At 49.9% G+C, this 8,847-nt stretch overlaps 1 pseudogene; it reads right to left on the bottom strand.

Annotated features, from left to right (window-relative positions):
• Positions 1-7,366: 7,366 nt before the first annotated feature.
• LOC149343672 (uncharacterized) lies at positions 7,367-8,716 on the bottom strand (annotated as a pseudogene).
• Between the last annotated feature and the right edge of the window lie 131 nt (positions 8,717-8,847).

Genomic DNA, 8,847 nt, shown 5'->3' with positions numbered 1-8,847 from the left:
AGAGTTGCCGGTCGGGATCCCCTCCTAATTATGGGCGATTTCAACGCTGCCGCTCGGATGTGTGGTTACTTCCGTGAAGAGAAGCGGGGGCGCAAGTTGGTAGAGCTTGCGTCAACACTTGGCCTCACTCTTCACACTGACCCCATCCATCCAACTCGTATAGGCAACTCTGTGACTAGGGAAACATGTCCGTACATGACCTTCGCCCGCAAAATTGAGTATGCAGACTGGGTGAGCACCGAGGAAACCCTGGGCAGCGATCACTGCCTCCTCAACACTACGATTAGGACTCATCCTTTGGTGCGACCAACAACACAAGACCGACTCCCAGATTGGACCAAGTTCAGGCAAAATTATAACACTGCCACACCCATACTTGAGCAAGGCTACCACTCTCGGTCAGAACAATTAGTCTCTGGCATTCGCTCCTCCAAAACTGAAATTCAGCTCTGAGAGGTGGTCTCGGATGTGAACAACCACCTGCTCCATCTCTGGGAGGCCCAGCATTGCCTCGTCTGTCGGGGGCGCCGGCAAAAGCACGAGCGGAAAGTTAAAGCTCGCATCGCTGAGCTCACTCAACGAGTGGCTGAGTATGCGGCCCAACTCGCCGAATCCAACCGAGTGACCCGATGCAATACGGCCGCGCTGCAAATATCAAGCCGGAACACGTGGCGACTCTTTCACGTCCTAATTGACAATACGCAAGCACTCACGGAAACTCAAAAACACCTCCAAAGAGCAATACACAGGATACACAGCTTTCAGGGCAACACAACTCAGTTGGCGCACAAGCTCCGGGACCAGTACTTGTGCACCACTCAGGACTCCCGAGGGCCGGTGTACTCTTATGCAGGCTCTGAGCACGTTTAGCTGGATCAACCGTTCATGACCTGAGGGCGGACCTGCCAAAAATGAAACGTGGCACCGCTCCGGGTCGGGGCAAAATTACAGTCAAATTGTTAGCCAACCTCCCCGACCCGGCATACCAGTCTTTATTGAATCACATTAGCTCAATCTGGCTTGGGGAGTGCCACTCCCTATCGACTGGAAGACCGCCCTGGTCAGCTTCATTCCTAAAGCTGCCAAGGCCATCAACACGGGCAACCTCCGCGTCATCTCTCTGACTTCCTGTGTGGGCAAACTCATGGAGACGATAGTACGCGACAGGTTGTCCCAGTTCATGGAATCCAAATACCTTTTCGCAGACACCATGTTCAGGTTTCGCCCACAGGATGTCCTGCTACAACTCAATCGCGCTGTCCTCAACCCCGCCTACCCCGGCTGCCCTCACAATGACAAGGTCGTTCTCGCCTTGGATATGAAGGGAGCTTTCGACAACGTTACGCACGAGATCATTCTCACCCACCTCTCTCAAACTAACTCCGGCAGAAAGAATTTTCAATACATTCGGTAATTTGTGACCTACAGATAATCTTCCATTGGAATCCAGCATAAGGAACATGTCTTTTCCATTTAGGAACCATAATTGCACCACAGGGCGCGGTGCTCTCTACCCTGTTATTCAGTCTTGCTATGATGCACCTACGGCCCAGCTGGGCGCTGTCGCCGGTTTGCAGCATGCGCTCTACGCCGATGATATCACCCTGTGGGCGACACAGGGTTGCCTTGGACGAGGCGGCGACCATAGTGCACCTTTATGCTCGCCGCTGCGGCCTCCAATGCTCCATCCAAAAGTCTGAATTTGTGCATATACGCCCCTCACCAAAGTGCACAGCCGAAATTTCATTTTCTCTTATGACAGGTCCAATCCCTGAAAATATCAAAGTCCGGGTACTGGGGTTCTTTATACATCAAGACAGACGGTCAGAAACAACATTGTCCAAACTCCGTCAGTTGGGGTACCAGGTGGTCCGCTTGGTCCGGCGGGTTTCTAACAAACGGGGGGGTTACGATGTAAGGACGCCTTGCGGCTGGCGCATGCATTTGTAACCAGTCGAATTCTTTATTCGACTCCATACCTCCACCTGCGGAAGCAAGACGAAGATTCACTCGAAGTCATCCTCCGCAAAATTATTAAGCGGGCTCTGGACCACCCCACGAACACCTCCAACAAGCGCCAACTGGGGCTAGTATGGTGAACATATTTCGGGAGCTCCGGGAAGCCCTCTATGACCAACGAATGTACACGTCCCTGTTTGTTTATTTGTTGGGGTTTGACGCCCAAAGCGACTCAAGCTTTGAGGGACGCCTTAATGAAGGGTTCCGGAAATTTTGATGACCAACCAATGTACACGTCTCTGTTTGTTTATTTATTGGGGTTTGACGCCCGAAAGCGACTCAAGCTATGAGGGACGCCGTAATGAAGGGTTCCGGAAATTTCGATCACTTGGGTTTCTTTAACGTGCACTGACATCGCACAGTACCCATGCCTCTAGAATTTCGCCTGCATCGAAATTCGGCCGCCGCGGCCGGGATCGAACCCGCGTCTTCCGGGCCAGCAGCCGAGCGCCATAAGGACTGAGCCACCGCCTCTCGAAGACATCGTCGGGTCGCCGCCTCCTTGCCCGACTAGACATCCAACGCACCACTCTCATGGAAGAGCGCGTACGTATTCCATTCCAGTGGAGTGGCGCCCTCCACATGCGCCCTCTTCCCGCGAACATGAACCGCGAGGACCATAACGGCCGGCGCCTGGCGCGGGCAGAAGCTCTGGCCCACCACTATGGATCGAAACCTGGTGTATTCTACGTGAATGCCTCCGCCCCCCCCCCCCCCCCCCCCTTGGGATGGTACAAGGGAGCAGTCGTCCTCCAATCAAAAACAGTGAACGCTCTTTCTGAGGCCCTGGCATAACACACGCAGAGGAGGTCACCACTGCGTTGGCTGCATCCGATACCACTTCAAGAACAATTATTTCAGACTCGCGAGGGGCCTGTCGGAACATCGAGCAGTTCTGGGTACCGTATCTAGCCTACCGCATTCTCCAAGAGAGCGTCTACTTCGGGGACCCCGCACACCGGCGTATCTTTTGGGCTCCTGGTCACATGGGCCTTGATGAAAATGAGCCAGATGACGCCGCCGCCCGCGCTCTCTTTCACCAGACATTCTCCTCCGACTCCGAAGATCAGGAACTCAAATTCACTCCAGCTTACTCCTTCAAAAATATTGTTTTACTTTATCAATCTGGCCACGGTCTTTATTCCCGCGCATGTAAAGGTCTCTCGAAGGCGGAGGAGCGGCTTCCTCTTCGCCGGTATACTAATACTTTGCTGTGCACGGGAGCTCTCAAACATTTCGACCCTTATTTCTCGGGCAGCTGTCCGCACTGTGCGGAGAAGTCTTCGGACATCTACCACATGGTGTGGGCCTGCCCCTCCAACCCTGCAATCCCCCTTCACCCCAACCCGGGAGGACTAGCAGAAGACCCTGCTCGGCTGCTCTGACCTGCAGGCCCAACGGGCCTTGGTCGTGCGAGCCCGTGCGGCGGCCGAGTCACTGGGGTCCCGAACTAGGGACTTCCACCTAGTACTTGTGAGGGCTGGCACCTTCTGGGTCAGATCATGCATAGCCTCCTGAAGTGTATCTGTAGATCAATGTTTTCCACCACTACCACCACCTTGCCCTTTGAACGCAACTTTTTTTGAGGAAAGGAAATGACACCCGAACCGCACCTTAGAGGAAGGGAGGAAGTGGGAGTGAAAGAACAAAGAGAAAGAGGGGCCGTAATGAAGCAAATGAAAATAGTATTCGAGGAAAGGAGGAGAGAGAGACCGTCGGCGAGGCTATGGAGTGCGCGCGGCGGCTCCCGCGGCGGCCCCGGCAACCACCTAGACAAGATCAGGCCTCAGCGCTCCCGTCATGACGTCATGAGTCGAGGCCCGCGGGCGCTGCGGAAGCAGATAAGCGCGCGCAAGAATTGAAGGAGCTCTTCGCTTGGCGTACAATAATGTATTTTAATAAATTGTTCAGAACAAAACGTGTTACGAAACGCGTTCTTTTATTTGCTTTTTAGGGTTTCAGCTTTTCTTTTTTTATATTTGTTGTCGTCATCAACGGTTCTCTCGTTCATCCGTCTGCAAAAGTTCTTGAGAATGATGTTAGTGCTGCACAAATTCGCACGTGTGTACATCGTCACAGGCATCAATTTCACACGAGTCGTTGTTTGTCAGCAAATCCATTGCCAGCTCCGTGACGAGCTTACGCTGGTGTGGCGCTCTTAAAAACTCCGCGTCCTTTGCGAGCTGTTCAACTACGACGTAACTGTGTGCGACGGCATTCACTGCAAACATTGCCGGGAAAACTAGTCCTCCGCGATCCAGCTGCTTCACAAGATCGTAGTTTTCCTAGTTGGGCGAAACTGTGATGGTCTTGCTCATTGTCAGCGCTGATCTGCATTTTGTACAGTTCAGCCTCTTCAAAGTTGTATCCACGGCGTATCCTGGAACGTACACAAGAACGGGGATGATGTCTGTTATCTTCGATAAAGCCGCTGCAGTCACAACGACGTTGAACGAAGGGTGCGGCGTGTCCACAGATCCGTGCAGGTGTTCCCACTTCTCAGTTGTTTCACTTGCACAGAATTCATGAAGTTTAGGCAGCGTGTTTTGCAGTCGTAGTTTATTTTCGCCTTCATAAATCTGTCTTAAGGAAATATGATATTGGTCACATGTTTAGGGGAAAACCCCAAGGTGGCGTAGATTTGTAATAAGGGAGTAATTACTCATTGGCAGCCATACGACTACAAAGGAAAGCTATACAGCTTTCTCAGAAACTTCGCAGTTAAAGAAAAATTCGTCCTGGTCCAGGGTTCGAACCCAGGACCACCGCTCCACCGGAGCAGTCGCTCTACCAATTGAGCTAACCAGGACGGCAAGCTTATGGTAGGGCGAGAGCGAATTGATCAATAACTCAAAGTGGGAACTGTGTTGGTCACATGTTTAGGGGAAAACCCCAAGGTGGAGTAGATTTGTAATAAGGGAGTAATTACTCATTGGCATCCACCCGAGCGCAGCCATATGACTACAAAGGAAAGCTATACAGCTTTCTCAGAAACTTCGCAGTTAAAGAAAAATTCGTCCTGGTCCTGGGTTCGAACCCAGGACAAGGACGAATTTTTCTTTAACTGCGAAGTTTCTGAGAAAGCTGTATAGCTTTCCTTTGTAGTCGTATGGCTGCGCTCGGGTGGATGCCAATGAGCAATTACTCCCTTATTAGAAATATGATATTGTGCTCCAGCCAGCTGGCTGTATTTATCAAATCTTTCTTCTAAACTGTCCGTCTGGATCTTTCCCAGAAGAACGTAAGATAGATTAAGCTCTTGAAAGCAGTACCGGGCTACTTCGATGAGTGCGTGAGTTGTCTGGTGTAAAGCAGTATGCGTCTCTTTGGTCAAACAACCGCTGTCGAGGCGTTTGCTGTTCCACTCATCGAGCCAGTCCAACAGCTTGTACAAGAACTCCAGTTTAGGATCGTCCACAGAGGGGAACACCGGATCTCGAAAATGGTCGCGGAAACTATTCCTCTTCTACGGAGCCTTTATATTCACGATTTTCCACCATTTAACTATGATCTCAATGAAGCTAGCAGTGTGCTCTGGGAAGCTCAGGTTGTGTGTTTTTCCAAGCGCACGAAGTGCGTGAGGTAAGCCATCGCTGAAAATCTGTAAAGCAAGCTTGACATTTTGCCTTTCAGGATTGGATGGAATCAGCGCCTTCCATGATAAACTATGACCGTATCTAAGAAGTTAGTCGCACTCAAGGTTGTATACGTTTCGGATGGTGGCGAATGACGCAGTCAACATGCGCCGTGGTTGTGCTGTATCATGCTCGAATTCGGGAAAGTAGAAACACAGCTGGTCATTTTTCTGGTTTAGCCAATTGTTCCGAATGAATTTTAGTATGTGGACTGGGTCGATCACAAAAAACAACGGTCTGGAGGAGTCGCATGGATGGGGATAAACGACTCGGTTTGTTGGCGGAGATGCAAAGTAAGACATTGACTTTCTCTTTATTAGAGTTGTTGTCACTGACTATGCAGGTATCTCTGTAACCTATTTTCTCCAGGCCAGTCACGACATCCATTATTGACTTGTGCAGAAACACGGCATCAGCTTTGCGGACAGGGATAATGTGTGCAACTTCCTTAAATTGACCAGAAAGGCTTTGCACCATGAAAACGAATGTACTATTGGCAACCTGTTCATAATTGTGCGCAAGTCTAGCAATATTGCCACCCTTATAATCAAAATAAGGCTTTATATGGATTTCGTCAACCATAAGCGTCACTTGCCGCTGTCTGTCACCGAGCTCGCAGATCCTTTTCGCCATGTAACTGAGAAAGGCTGCACCGTGATGCTCCCGTTGAGGATTCATTCCATATGATGAGCAAACTTATCTGATGGTCATTGGATGCGGCATGGTGGTTGCTCCATAGCTTCGCATGTATTTGTAGGCATGGGGTGATATCATAAAGAGAATGCAACAATACACCATGAAATCTATAGAATAGCGCCTTCGCTCCTTCTTTGGAGGCAGAAGCTTCAACTTTTCGTTAAGGAATTGGATTGCATGATCATTATCCTCTGACTGCTTTGTAGATATCTGGCCAAGCAGGAAATTGATGGAATCAAAAACTTCTTTCGAGTCCCTACAGCTAGAAGTAACGCTGCTGTCCCAAACCTTGATGCTTTCAGAAAAGTCAGCGATAGCCCTCTTACGTTCCGCCTGAGGAGGAACGAAAAGGTTGGACTCTAGCCTTGTAACTGGCGTCTTTAGGAAATGAAACGTGATACAGAAATCAGCCTTCACGCAAACTGAGTACTTCACCCAAGGAGCATCGTCTTCAACAATGTGCAATAATATGAGGCGGCCACTGCTTAATATTGTATGCCAGAACTCAGACTGACTGGTTCGCATGTGTTCGGCTAAGTCGTTTAGGCTCCGAATTGCATCTTTTTCCTCTTCGGATCTAAACGTCTCAAGGGAGTCTGCAAGAGCTTTTTCAGTCGCAGCTGCATCCAAACGAATTCTTCTAGACTCCGGATTCTTCAATCTGCCGCAAACCTTCGATAAATAGCTCGGGCAGTTCGGGAATTTTGACGGAACAGCATACGGTCGGAGACGTAAACGGAGCACGGGTGCAGTTATCGTACGGCCCGTAGTATCATCCACACGTCAATCGTCCCGAATGATGTCACCTTCAGGGAAGTGCAATTCGCAAACCTGCTTGTGAATAGATAAAAAATGTACCGACGATTACGTTACTTCCTAATGCGAAATTTGAGCGCAGCAAATAAGCTGTTTCACCTTTTCGATACATTGAGGCAATGAAATCGAGCAACACATGTATGCGCTATCACAGAATTTTTTTTTTATTTTTCACACGTATTCCTTTAACAAAGACTCCACTAACAGTTCTTGACAGTCATGAAGGAAGCTTTGTGGTCGGAGAAATAGACTGATATATGTTCGACTTGGTACACCAATGCTTGATTCTCAAAGACGAGATCTATACAAGTGCCTCGCGAGGTTGTCACAGCCGTGGGACGCGTTATGAGCGAGAGGAACGGGATGTTCTCCCGCATAAGTGTTAGGAAATTGCTGTTTGTCTTTATGTCAACATTAAAGTCCCCCACTACTAACATCGGTGTGGATCGATGGACGGTTAATGCGAGTTGCAGGAAGTGCACGACGTCTTTCGTGAGTGCGGTAGGGGCGAAGTAGGCAGCTACTACCAGCAAGCCGTTGGGCAACTTTGAGGCGCACAGTTCGCCAACTTCATGTGACGTGCCAAACATTTCGACTGGTATTGCAGAGAGACCTGTGCGCAAGTAGATAGCGACTCCCGCCGCTCTGTTGTGGTCTCTGCGAGCACCACAGCAGTATAGGAAATCTATGATTTCGAGCGGCTCTTCGGGATCCATTCAGGTTTCAGCAAAGCAAAGTACAGAGGAATGGCGCAGAATGTGATCGTGGTGTACGTCCTTGGCATGCGCGGCAAGGGAGCGTACGTTAAGAGCGGAGATCAACAAGTAGTGTGGCTGTTCAGTCATGGCGAGGCACTTGGCGGTGATGGTGTCAAGTTTGTGGGACTGCAACCGACGAAATTCATCGGCTAGCTTTCTGTCCGGATTGGCTTTTCCGTGGTAGAATGTGAAGTCGTTGTCAACATTGGTCAGGTAGAGTCCGTTGATGTCTGTAGCGCGACTCAGTGCCACGTATACCAACTTCTGTGGATGATTCTTGGCGTAGGAGTACACGACTTCATCATATGTGCCACCCTGGGATTTATGAATGGTAATGGCGCTCGCCTGCACAACGGGAAGCTGGCATCTTCTTACCGATACCTTCGTCTTCTTATCGATAACGCAGGTGACGGTACGCCTTTCAATCGGTATCCAGTTCGGTTGAATGTTTCTGTTGAGCTTGCGTAACTGGTGTGATTTTGCGGCCGCTACGGTTCCGATCGCAAGTTTGGAGCCAAGCTCCCCGAACTGCAACCATATGCGTAGCGGTTTCCCATGGGTGTCGTTTTCGGTGAATTTCAGTGTTCCCACCGATCCATTAACAAGGCCATCGGAAACATCCACGTTGAGGGTGATCATGTAAGGCTTGCCAATGCACAGCATTATATTTGCTGGCAAATTTCCTATTTCGGCCTTGGGTAACGTTTCGACCTTACGCATGGCCTCTGTTTGCTCTTGCATAGACCTACACCCAACGATTGTATCCTGTGCCGTGCATGGTACAGCATTATCCTGTGCTACGATGGCCTTTGTTGTGTTGTAGTAATCAGATTCCTTGTGGGAGTAGAACAAGCGTATGCCACCGGGGCAAGAAGCTCCTGCTTCCTGCTGTGGAACGAACCGACCCTCGATAAGTGAGATTT

The sequence above is a fragment of the Amblyomma mixtum genome, chromosome 5 (genome assembly GCF_055824585.1).
Source record: "Amblyomma mixtum isolate Tamu chromosome 5, ASM5582458v1, whole genome shotgun sequence".
Lineage (NCBI taxonomy): Eukaryota > Metazoa > Arthropoda > Arachnida > Ixodida > Ixodidae > Amblyomma > Amblyomma mixtum.
The sequence above is the reverse complement of the archived record's forward strand: the minus strand, read 5'-3'. Positions and strand labels throughout refer to the sequence as shown.